A 12694-nucleotide genomic window follows, 5' to 3' on the forward strand; every position below is an offset into this window, starting at 1 on the left:
GAAAGAAAGAAGGAAGGAAGGAAGGAAGGAAGGAAGGAAGGAAGGAAGGAAGGAAGGAAGGAAGGAAGGAAGAAAGCTATGACCTCTCCTCTCCACTTTTTTTTCTTTTTTTGGAAATAAGTCAACCAATGAGAAAACTAGCCTTTCTCAGGTCTTATCCTGGCAAAATGTAATGTATAAAAGTAAAGAACACTGAATTTGAACTCTTTAACAAATCTTTAAGAGGCACCATAGTGTGGTAGAAAAAAAAAACATTAAATTTGAAGTCAGGAAAGACCTGGGGAAGAATATTGTTTCCATCACTTAGTAGGTTTACAACTACAAGAAAACCATTAATCTTACTAAGGTTGTTTTTTCCTATACATGATGAAAACAACAATAACTATAGAAGCTATAATAGGCATAAATTAAATATCAAATGAGATAATGTATATACAGAGACAGCTCAATATTGTGGAAAGAATGCAGGATTTGTCATCTGAAGAACTGAGTTCAACTCATGACTCTTCCATTTACTACCTGTATGACCTTGGACTATTCATTTAATCTCTTTGGGTCTTGGTTTCTTCCTCTATAAAATAAGGGAATTGTCTGTTGCCCCTTCCACCTGTCCATTCTGATGCTATGGCCTCAATTAAGCACTTTGCAAACCTTAAGGTTCCATATGCATGTCAGCTATTGGTCTTGATAAGAATAGAGACTAAACCTGTGATTTCTTTGGTACAGGAAACTCCTCCACCCAAGTGAGAAAACTTCTTCTACCAATTGGTAGAAGTTGACATGTTCTCTTTAATTTAGAGTCTTAGCTGAATAGGGCACTGAAAAGTTAAATGACTTCCCAAGGTTACATGGCCAGTAGCAGTGCCAGGATTTGATTTTTCTGATTACATCACCTCATGGAATTAATAATATAAGAGAACTAAGGGTGGTTTGTATTTGAGTAGTTCAATAGCAACAACAACAAAAACAACAAAAACCCAACCAAACAAAAACCAGCCCAATTTGAAATAAGGACTTCTTGAAACTTTTTACAAGGCACAAAGACCACAACTCAGAACTTGAAGGCTCCCAAATCTAGGATTTTGTCTTGAACCTTTGTTGGCCCTTGTGTGTTAAGTTTGGGGCACAAGTTATATCTTTTCATTCTTTGAATCTGCCTATTTTTTGGTGAGGGGCCCATACATGATACTTCAAAAGGACACAAAAACCAAATCCAGATGAACCAAGGGACCCCGCAATAGGGCGCAGCATTGCAAATACATGGGATTTGGATATTTATTTGGATATATGCTATAAGATGGCTGCAGAGTAGAAGCAGGGCACTTAACTCTCCTAACTGACCCATACATGATACCTCAAAAGGACACAAAATCCAAATCCAGATGAACCAAGAGACCCCACAATAGGGTGCAACATTGCAAATACATGGGATTTGGGTATTTCCATGCTATAAGAGGGTGAAATAGCTCCCATTAAAACATGAGCTGATCAACCCACCCCCACCCCACCTACAGTGCCAGAGCCAGTGCACAACAGTTAGAGCAAGTGTGGGACATTCACTAAGTTCTTGGCAGCTAACTGGGACCACCAAGGACTTACTCCTGAGAGCAGCAAGACTTAAGACCTCAAGAGGCTAAAGAATTCGGACTTTGAGCTCAGACCTTGAGTGTGGGCCTTGGGCACAGACCTAGAGTAGAGGGGTGACAGACATTGGAAGCAGCTCACTGAGACTTGTAAAGGAGCCTCAGGCAGAAGAGTAAGGGGAGGGGCAATCTCTGGGGTCTTGGCAGCTGACTGGGACCACCAGGAGGCTTGACCCTGAGAACAGCTAAACTTGAGACCCCAAGAGCCTAAAGAGCACAGACCTTGGGGGAGAGGATAAAGTTGAGAGGGGTGGCACTGCGTTGTGCTCGTAAAGTAGCCTCAGGCAAAAACTGATCCACAGCTCTATTCACAGAGAATCTGCCCACCTCACCCAGACTTCTGACTGAGAAGGAAGAAAACCAGCATAATAATGGCAAGCAATGCCCAAGAACTAACCAAGAGAAAGAACAAGAGAAAAGCATTAACACCCGATGACTTTTACGCAGAAAAAATCCAGACAACAGAGCATACAACAGAGGAAGACAAACAAGTAAATACATCCAAACCTTCCCAAAAAAGTGAAAATTGGTCAAATCTGAGATCATGAAAAAGATGAAAGTGATTTGGCAAGAAAAGTGGGAAATAGTTCAAAAGGAAATTAACACTTTGAATCCAACACTATCTAGCTTTATGAACTTGAAACAATTACCTTTTCTCCATGGGTTTCAGTTTTTCTATCTAAATGAAGAGGATTGTAATAAACAATCTCTATGTTATGTTATGTTATGTTATGTTATGTTATGTTATGTTATGTTATGTTATGTTATGTTATGTTATGTTATGTTATGAACAGGATCATCTGGAGAAGGAACCAAACATTCAAGAAAATGAAAACATAAAAATAGATCCCTCTCCAAAAAATTCTAGAAGGGTAAGAAGAGGCAGGTGTTTGACATAAAGAATTCTAAAAATTAGAGACCAAGATAGAAAGAAGATTGTGATTGCCAATGCCTCCAGGGATAGGAAGGGCAGGTTTTTGTCCCTATCCTTAAGAACAAAGAGGTTTTAGAGGAATTTTCCCTTACCTCCCCTCTACAAGTCTCCATTTCCCTACCTTCATGTACCATCTTGGATAAACCAAAATAAGAATAGATATCAGCATAATTATGAGAAACCTAGAAGAGATTCTCAGAGAGGAGACTGGACAATTGGAGAACAACGCTCAGATCCTCTATGTTAGGAGGGGTGACAAAGTAGCCATCTTATCATTTCCCACTCAGCTGCACTCCTCTGTACTATGTGATGCTCCCAGGGTATGTTTGTTCCCTTACCCTCTATGTTCCTTCCTACTTTCCAACTTCTTTTTTGTGTTATTTTCCCCAATTAGATTATAAGTTCTTTGAGGTCAGGTACTGTCTTTTGCCTTTTTTGAACCCCTAATGAGCTTAGCACAGTGCTTGGTACATAGAAGGTGCCTGATAAATGTTTATCAACTGATTGAGACAGATCCAAGTAATCAGAAGTCTTCAGAGGAAATCTTTGGTTCAAATTAAATGGAGGTACCCTTTCCATAGTAACTTCCAATATAGACAAACCCATGGCAACTGAAAGATATAACAAACTCAATCTTAGCCAGAAATGTTAGTTCCCCAGGTGAGAAACATGTCCTAAAATAGACTAATTAAATTATGTGTTGCAGGGAAAGACCATAAATCACAAGAGTGATGTTGGGGAGGCTACCTGGAAGCAGAGAGGACTAGAGCCAGAACAGGCCAGAGAGGAGTTCTCCTAGTAACATAGATTCCTATTTTTACTTAATTTCTCTAACTCACTAGCTGCTAAATTCAGTTGTTCCTAGCTGTTGAAGTTCAAGTGTTATCAGTGCCATCTAAATTTTTGTGCCCTAGGACAAAACCATGATCATTCCATCTTAGGTAATGCTCTGAAAACAAACCAAGTAGAAATTTGAAGGCAGCTCCAAATTCTCCCTACTCAGTTCTTCCATCACTTATTCTCATGTTTGGACTTCAGGTTCCTCTTTATAAAGTGAGAAGTCTATCTCCAAAAATCTAGACCAGAAAGACTAATGAGATAGATTAGATTTAGAATATACCAAGAGCATAGAGGTAGTAAAAAATGGAGATTGTCAAGAGATTTCCAAACCTGTGCCCATAGTAGTTCCCTGTATAGTACTAAGGGTTCTGGAAGGTAAAAAGCCAGATTCCACAGGAGACAAGGAAGGCAAGGTCTTGAGTGGAAGAGAATAAGAGATTAGAAAGTAATCTACTTCATTCTTTTTTTTTGTTTGTTTGTTTTTTAACACTGATAGCTTTTGGTTTGATGTCACCTTATTTTTTTTTTTTGCAAATATACTCTCCATCTCCTTTTCAAGAAAGTCATTCTTTGTAACAAGAATAAAAAGAAAGGAGAGAAAATATATTAAAGCATTTCAACAGAACTTGCCAATCCATCAACTAAGTCTTATGGTAAATGTCATGATTCACACACTTATTCCCTCATCATTTTGAAGAAGGTGGAGATGTCTATGTTTCCCCATTTTTTTTCTTAGACATGACCATTGTGACATCTGTGTAAATCAATTCCATTCTTTTTCTCTCTTCCACTAAGAAAGAGAGAGAGAGAGAGAGAGAGAGAGAGAGAGAGAGAGAGAGAGAGAGAGAGAGAGAGAGAAAATCCTGCTGCCTCTCAGGAACTAGATTTGAGAATATACCACTCAGGACGGATATTCTCCAAATACTTCCTCTATATCTAGCCAGGTCTGTATCCAAAGGGCCAGTCTTTAATGGTCCAACTACAACCACACCCCCTCTACAACTCTATCAACATTGAGCAGAGTCCTAAAAGACCCTGATATCTTTAGCTCTTCTTTGCTGAAAAGAGGAATTTTTGCCCAGGCCACTCTCCCCATTACATACTATAACAGCCCTATTTTTGCTCCCTTGGCATTGCCCAAATTTAGCTTCCTTCCACCAAAATTCACCTGTTTTATGACTCATTTTGCAGAGAGCAATTCTTATTGAGCTGAAAGGTTGGAACGGATCTGACAAACTAAGTAAATTATTTTAATAGCTGATATGACTCCAAGGAAGATTTGCATTTTAATAAGGGCAATGCCTTACTTAACCCTGGTTGTTTCCAAGAACTTGGCAGTACACCCTTTTGGTGGCTAGGGAGTTACTGTAAAGGGCTTATAAATCCATTTTTTTTAACTCAATCAGTAATAATAGGACAACTAGTTTTATGGGATGGAGGTCCTATGAAATTTTTTAATGTTGAAAAAGAGTTCTTATATTCAAAAACTTTTTAAAGTATTAAAACACTATCTTAACTCAAAGGAATGAATCTCTAATGTCAGGTTGTTAGAGAAAGGGCTAAGAAATGATAGGTGAGACTTAATAATGCCCTTTACTTGAATGTACAAAGGCAGTTGAATGTACAAGGTCAATCCCATTCCTGATGTTAATCCACTTCATCAAACATGTAATAAGTACTTGTTCTAGGAAGTAGAGATAAAGGCAAAACAGAAAATAGTCCATTCCCTCAAAGAGTTTGTATCTTATTGGGGATTCACAACATTTAGTCAGACAAATAAACTTACTAGAGAAGAGATAGAGCAATATCAAGCATGCAGGATTAGAAAAAGTGGCTTCTTGTAGGATTTAGCATTTAAGCTGAACTTTGAAGGAATCTGAGGACTTTAAGAGGTAGAAATGAGGAGAGAGTGCATCCCAGGCATATGGGACAATCTATGCAAAGAGACAAAGGTAGGAAATGGAAAGTTGAGTTCAGGTAATAATGAATGTGTCTGACTGGACAGGGAGTTTGGAAACTTCTGACCCTTCTCAACTCAAGAGTGTGTGATTTTAACAAAGACAGATTTGACCAGCAACAGATTTGCTGGTCACTAAAGTTCTGAGCAGCTGGACCCATCTAAGGTGAGAGAAGAGGATATTGGGAGTTGGTAGGGAAACAACTTAGTATTCTATGAGATATATATATATATATATATACACTCCAATCTCAACCCCACAACCTTGTCTCATGGATAAAGATTAGTCAAAGGACCACAAAATATGAGGCCTGGGGAAGAGAAGTCTTGGAGGAGAGTAAGAGAGGTGTTTTTTTCCAAGTATTTAAAGGTTTTCCATGTGAAAGAGGAGTTACACTTCTTGGCACCAGAGGATGGAACTAAAAGTTATGAAGTGAAATTGTAGTATCACAGATTTAGGTTTGATGTAAGGAAATACTCTCTAGAAATTAGAGCTCCCCAAAACAGAATGGATTGCTTCATGAGAAAGTAGGTTCCCCATCAACAGAGTTGTTCAGATAGATGCTGGATGACCACCTATCTGAAATACTGCTGAAGAGAGTACTGTTCAAGGATGGATAGGTCTCCATATGTCCTGAAATGCCTTTCAACTCTGAGTTTGTGATTCTGTAAACTAGTAACAGTAAGAATGACATTTGTGCAGATGGAAATGCCTTTTTAAAAAACATTATCTCACTTAAATTTCACAACAATGATTCCAAAAATTCTTTGAGATAGGCACAATAGACATTATTGGCCCCATTTTCCAGATGGAGAAACTGAGGCTTAGCAAGTCTATGTCTAAGTCTTTGACTTACATATCCAGGTAAAAAAGATACCCAACAGAAAGTTATATATACAAGTCAATAATTCAAGAGGCTAAATAGCTACTATGTGCTAAGCATTGTACTAAGTAATAGGGGACACAAAGACAAAAACAGGTCTCTACCCAAAAGGACCTCACAATCTAATGAAGGGGGCAATATGCAAATAACTATATACAAAAAGTGATGCATACAGGATAAAGTGGAGATAATCTCAGAGAGAAAGCACTAGCATTATGGAAGACTGTTAAAAGTCTTCTAAAAGGAAAGATTTTAGCTAGGATTTTAAAGGGACAAAGGGAGAGAATTCTAGACATGGGATGCAGTGAAAATGCCAAGAGTCTGGAGAAGGAGTGTTTTGTTCAAGGAACAGCAAGGAGGTCACTGGATTGTAGAGAACATGAAAAAGAGTGAGGAAGGCTAGAAAATTAGAAGGGGTCAGGTTTTAAAGGGCCTTAAAAGACAAATGGAGAGTTTTATATTTAGGATAAAGATGGAAATAACAGGAGATAATAGGGAGCTCATGGAGTTTACTGAATAGGGAGGAGACATGTTGGACCTGCACTTTGGGAAGATAACTTTGATAACTGGTGGAGAGATATAGGATGATAGCTATTGGGGATGAAGAGATCAAATGAGGGTTTCTTGAGGATGGGTGATTTATGGGTATATTTGTAAGCAGCAGGAAAACAGGTAGTAGGCAAGGAGAGATTGAAGTTAAGTGAGGGATTGGGAATGATAGAGGGAACACAATCTGCTAGAGAAAATAGGATGTAATGGGATCACTTGTGCAAAGTCAAGAAGGGCTACCTCTTCGTGTAAAACAGGATTAAAGAAAACAATCATGGGAGAAGGCATCTAAGTGATATGAGATGAGGGGGAAGAAAGAAAAGGAGCTTCTCAACAAAGGATTGAATAGTGGATGGCTTCCATTCTCAGTGATATATCAGGCAGAATTCTCAGGTAAGATACTCAAAATATCTGTATACTAATATCCAAAACAAAATTACATAAACAACATAAAAATATTCATTTTTAAGCTATCAGAATTTTAATAGAGAAGATTCAGTTTGTGACTTGATCATATATACTTGGTTAAGTTCATATACAAATATTTCTAGCCTCAACTGTAACAACTAAACACAGCATTATACAGAACATTCTATAAATCAACAGAAAATACATTTAGTCACAAATTTTTTAAAAAAATATTTAAGGGACTCATAAAGATATTCATAAAGTGCTCACTGTGAAAGAGTGAGCATTATTCCCTCACTGTGTGTCAACCCTTCCAAGCCTTCTAATCTTTAGTAATTTTCTTGTTAAAGTATTTGGGTCCAATAGATATTGAATATTGTGTGAACACAGACACAGCAATGGACACAAAACAAAATATATAATATCTGCACAACACAAAGTTCAACAGATACAGACACACAGCACAACCTCACACAGAAGCAGACACATAAGCACACAAGGCATGGAGATGGTGGAGTCAAAGTTGTCTGATTTTCTCCTTCCAGGATCCCAGAAATACCACAAGAGGGCATCATGGTGCCCAATGCCAAACTGTGACTAGTTAAGGAATCCAGGGGAGGAGGGAGAAGAACTGATTTTGCCAAGTGAAATCAAGAGATTTTCACAGGTCCCAGAGGAACTGTAAGTGCTGCTAGGGTTATGAGTCCATCAGGGGCAATTTTAAAAAGACCTTTCCTCACTGCTGCTCTCAGGAATAGTGGATCATCTATGAGAAGCATATAAAGACATCTTTGGTGTATAAAACCTATAGAGGATAACAGATACTTTCTGGGGTTTTACATTTCCTCCAAATAAGGAATTGTGCAAAGGCACAATTGGAAAATAATTCTGACCAGTCTATGTCAAAAGGCAGGTAAGTGGTCTAGACAGCTAGTGCTTTAGTCCAGTGATGGGCAAACTTTTTAAAGAGGGGGCCAAAGGAAAGGAAATGCTCATCTGTTATTCTGTTTCTAAGGCAACTCTTTCGAATTTTCATTGTATTGTATCCTACTCATTGTATTCGTCAGATTAGGAATAATTTCTCCCAGCTGGATAGAACGTTTCAGGGGGCCACATCTGGCCTGAGGGCTGTAGTTTGCCCATCACTGCTTTAGGAGATTACAGAGAAGAGAAAGATAAGTATGGATTGAAAGCAATATGAAATACTTTTATAGACTATGTAATAACAGGTAAGCATCTTGAAGGATGAGCAGGATTGAAAGAAATAGCATCATAGCAATGAAAGAGCCCTAGAATTTAATTCAGAAGAGCTGAGCTTGAATTCAGATTCTGCCACTTATCAGCTGTGTTACCTGAAGCAAATTAATTCTCTCTCAAGACCTAAATTTCCTTATTTCCAAAATGAGATTAGCCAGGATAAAATCAAAGGCCCCTTCCTGTGATAAAAGTCTGTGAAGGGTGAGAAAGGAATTGAGAAATAACCTGAAGAGCTCCATACAAGTGGGAATGAGCTTCGTAGGAAGCCTGAGGAGAAGAGAGGCTGGACCAGATGTTCTGTGTTGGAGAATACTGATAGAAAAGGAATCCTTCTTCTGGGCCGTTGGCAGTTTTTATAAACATTATACCTAAAACCATTGAGTGAAAGGATGTAAAAGCCAGAAGGGGACCTATGTGTTACTTTGCAAATGAATAAACTGAGGCCAAGGAAGAATACAGACTGAGGTTCTTGTCACTCCACCATACTTTCTTTGTACCATCATTTAACTTCTCATGCATGGGCTATGAGCTCCAATGCATCACTTCTGCTTTCCTTCTCAGAAAAATGAGGGCATTGAACTAGATTTCTACAGGCCCTGTCGACTCTGACCTTCGGTAGGAAGTCTTTTCCAGCTCCAAAATTGTATGCGTGCATAACTGAGCCTTCCCTCGTGGCTCGCACTAGACCTAGCCTATCATAGCTGCTCAATAGATAGTTGGCTATTTGTCCGCCAGATGGCACCCTTTCACCAGTGAGAGGAAAGCATCTTTGAAGACTAAAAGACAAGACAAGTTAGAAGCAGGACTCTGGAAACTCAAGAATAATATTCATTGGGTAGAGAGATTTAGGGAGTAGATAGAGAGAAAGGGGAATATAGAGCAGAGTCTAGATCAGGGGTTGGCAATGTATGGCTCTCGAGTCATATCTGGCTCTTTTGAGGGCCAGATATGGCTCTTTCTGCAGGAGCCATAAAGTCAATTTTTTTTCAGGGGCTGTTACAGGAGAGCACACTGTGAGCACTGTATGGCTCTCACGAAATTACATTTTAAAAAATGTGGCGTTTATGGCTCTCACGGCCAAAAAGGCTGCCGACCCCTGGTCTAGATTATTGTTTCAAAGATGAGAGAGGCATGGTTGAGGGATTCATGTGTTGAAAGTGTCATGTCATTTTCTATTCCCAACATCCATAGGAAATCTACAGCCTTTTGTTTGTGCTTCCTAATAATTTCAGGAAATTCCTCCTTCTTTCTCCGATGCCCTCTCCCATGGAATTCCTCCTTCTAACAAAGATAAATAGTTAAGCCAAAGGGAAAGGAATGGACATTTATTAAGTAGCTCCTATATGTCACTGTGGAAGTATTTTAGAAATATTATCTTAATTGATCCTCACAGGAACCCTGGGAGGCAGGTCCTATTATCATCCTCATTTTACAGTTGAGGAAACTAAAACAGACAGAGGTTAAGTGACTTGTTTAGGATTATATAGTTAGTATGTGTCTGAAGCCACATTTGAACTTGGGTCTTCCTAGCTCAAGGGTCAGGGCTTTTCCCCCACTGAACCATCTAGCTGCCTGAAATAGCTGATATGGTGACAAAGTCTGAAAGTGCATACATTATTCTGTCTTAGTAGTTCTAGATCTCTCATAAGAAAAATATTTCATTATCTGTTCTCTGGGACTATGACTGATTTTTCACTTGCTCGTATTTTAGGCTTCTTTTAGTCATCTTTTCACTCATTCTCTTCATAAAATGAAATAATGTTTAGAAGAAAAATCGTCAGGTGGGAAAAACATTTTCATCAATGATCATTGATATCATTGGATATCCAAGATAGATAGATGATTGGCACAAATATATAAGACTAGAAACCATTCATCAATGATTCTTCCTAGAAGACCTGAATTCAAATCTGGATTTGTTCACTTATTAGCTGTGTGTGTGACTCTAGGCAAATCACTTCATCCTGTTTACCTCATTTTTCTCATCTATAAAATGAGTTGGAAAAAGAAATGGCAAACCAATCCAGAATCTTTACCAAAAAAAACCCAAATGGGGTCACAAAGAACTAGACATTACTGAACAATCAATAAATAACTGCTCAAAGGCTGAGGGACTTATAGAAAGAAAACTAGCCACATTCAGAGGAAGAACTGTGGGAGGAGAAACACAGAGGAAAAACAACTGCTTGAACACATGGGCTGATGGGGATATTATTGGGGATGTAGACACTAAATGATAACTCTAGCCCAACTATCAATAATATGGCATTAGGTCTTGATCAATGATACATGTAAAACCCAGTGGAATTGTGCTTCGGCTAAGGGGGGGGGGTGTTAGGGAAGTTTGGAGAGAGGGAAAGAACATGAAACATGTAAATATAGGAAAATATTCAAAATAAATATGAAAAAATAAAATAAATAAATAAATAAATGACTGCTCAAGGGATTGTTATGTAGAGATGGATGCATGGAATCCCTGCAAAGATACAGATTAACAAACAGATTAGAGAAGGGAAGGAATTAGATGCCAAGACGATTATGCAATTGGAAATAATAGAAAACACGGTCACAACAAAGAAGGGGAGTGAAATACAATAAGAGATTAAAAATGATAACCCAGAAAAGCAAGAAGTTGCAGGGGCAGAGGCAGTTCCTGTAACAATCCTTCCCATAATAGATAGGACAATAGTGCAACCGGATGCTGGAATCATACATGTCAAGGGCTACAAACCATTTACTGGAGGGGATCTAGAAATTTTAAAAAGGAGGTCCCCCAGTTTTTCGTAAACCCACATAAGGCAATAAAAGAATTTCAAAAGGCAGTAAGGCTTTACAATCCGAATTTCGAGGACATAGAACTCCTGTTGTCAGAACTATTTACCCCAAGTGAGAAAGCTAAGTTTATTGCAGAAACAAAGACCAATCCCAATCTTGCATCATGGCCAGAGCATCATCAAGATCTGGAGCTGTCATCCCATGCAAATATGACATATCTTAGGAGATGCAGGGAGGACTTGGCAGAGGTGATGAGACTTCATGCCAGAAGATCAAATGCATGGGGCTCATTTGAAAAGTTGAAGTAGGGGGAGGAGGAACACCCGAGCATATACCTAGACAGACTGCTGGAAGCTGGGGAGACTATCCTAGGGCTTAGGGACATGAATGCTGGGGACAACATTCAGCATGTCAGGAGGCAATTTGTGAAAGGGAGTCAGAACTACATCCAGACATATTTTAGACTACATTGCCCACAATGGGAGACCATGCCCATTGAAGAATTGAGGAAGACAGCGGCTTATGTCCATGACTCGAAGGATAGTGAATCTAAACCATCTAGAACCTCTGAAAAAGATCGAGAGATTGCTGAGCTAAAAAGCAATTGAGGGAAGCTCAGAAGGCCAGGGAGGTGGAAGAAATTAAAAATATGGTTCCGATGTCCACCAATCAGAGGAGCCAAAGCAGGCCTAGGCAATCTTCTGGTGGCAGGGCAAACAATGCAATTAAAAGATGTTTCCTATGTTCCAAAATTGGCCACGTGGTATGGGATTGTAGATTTAAGTCCCAGATTAACTTTGGAAATAGGAATAATAACAATAACAACAGGAGGAATACATACTATAATTCCAGATACAATAATAACACCAATAATAATAACAGGGACAACAACAACAGATACAGTGATAAGGTGAAGGCCAGATGTTGTGACCATGACTGTGCCAAGTTTAGTAGATCCCCAAGCTTGTCAAAAATGGGAGGAGGAGGTTCCGGGTTAAGATGGCAGCAGAGTAAGAAGCAGCTCTTAACCTCTCCTGACCGAAATACACAGAACTCCTTAAGGGGACATAAAAACAAGTCCAGACGAATGGAGGAACCCCACAACAGGGCACAGCGGGGAAGGTACGTGGAATCGAGACATTTCCAGGCTATAAAGGGCTCTCACTTAATCGCGGGCTGAGCAACCGCCCCACCCCCACCCCCTCCACACACAAGATCTAGAGCTCTGAAGCCAGCTAAAAAGAAATAGAGCAAGTTTGGGGCACCCATCGAGTCATTGGCAGCTCCGGGGCCTGTTCCTGAGAGCAGCAAGATTTAGGACCCCATTAAGCCAAAGAACGCACGCGAAATCTGAGTGCGGGAGCAGAGAGTGGACGCTGGGCGCAGGCGTGGGTGGAGGCAGACACAGCCAGGAACTAAAGCTCTGAAAACCTGAGTGGGGAACCAG

Source organism: Gracilinanus agilis, chromosome 2 (genome assembly GCF_016433145.1).
Source record: "Gracilinanus agilis isolate LMUSP501 chromosome 2, AgileGrace, whole genome shotgun sequence".
Taxonomy (NCBI): Eukaryota; Metazoa; Chordata; class Mammalia; order Didelphimorphia; family Didelphidae; genus Gracilinanus; species Gracilinanus agilis.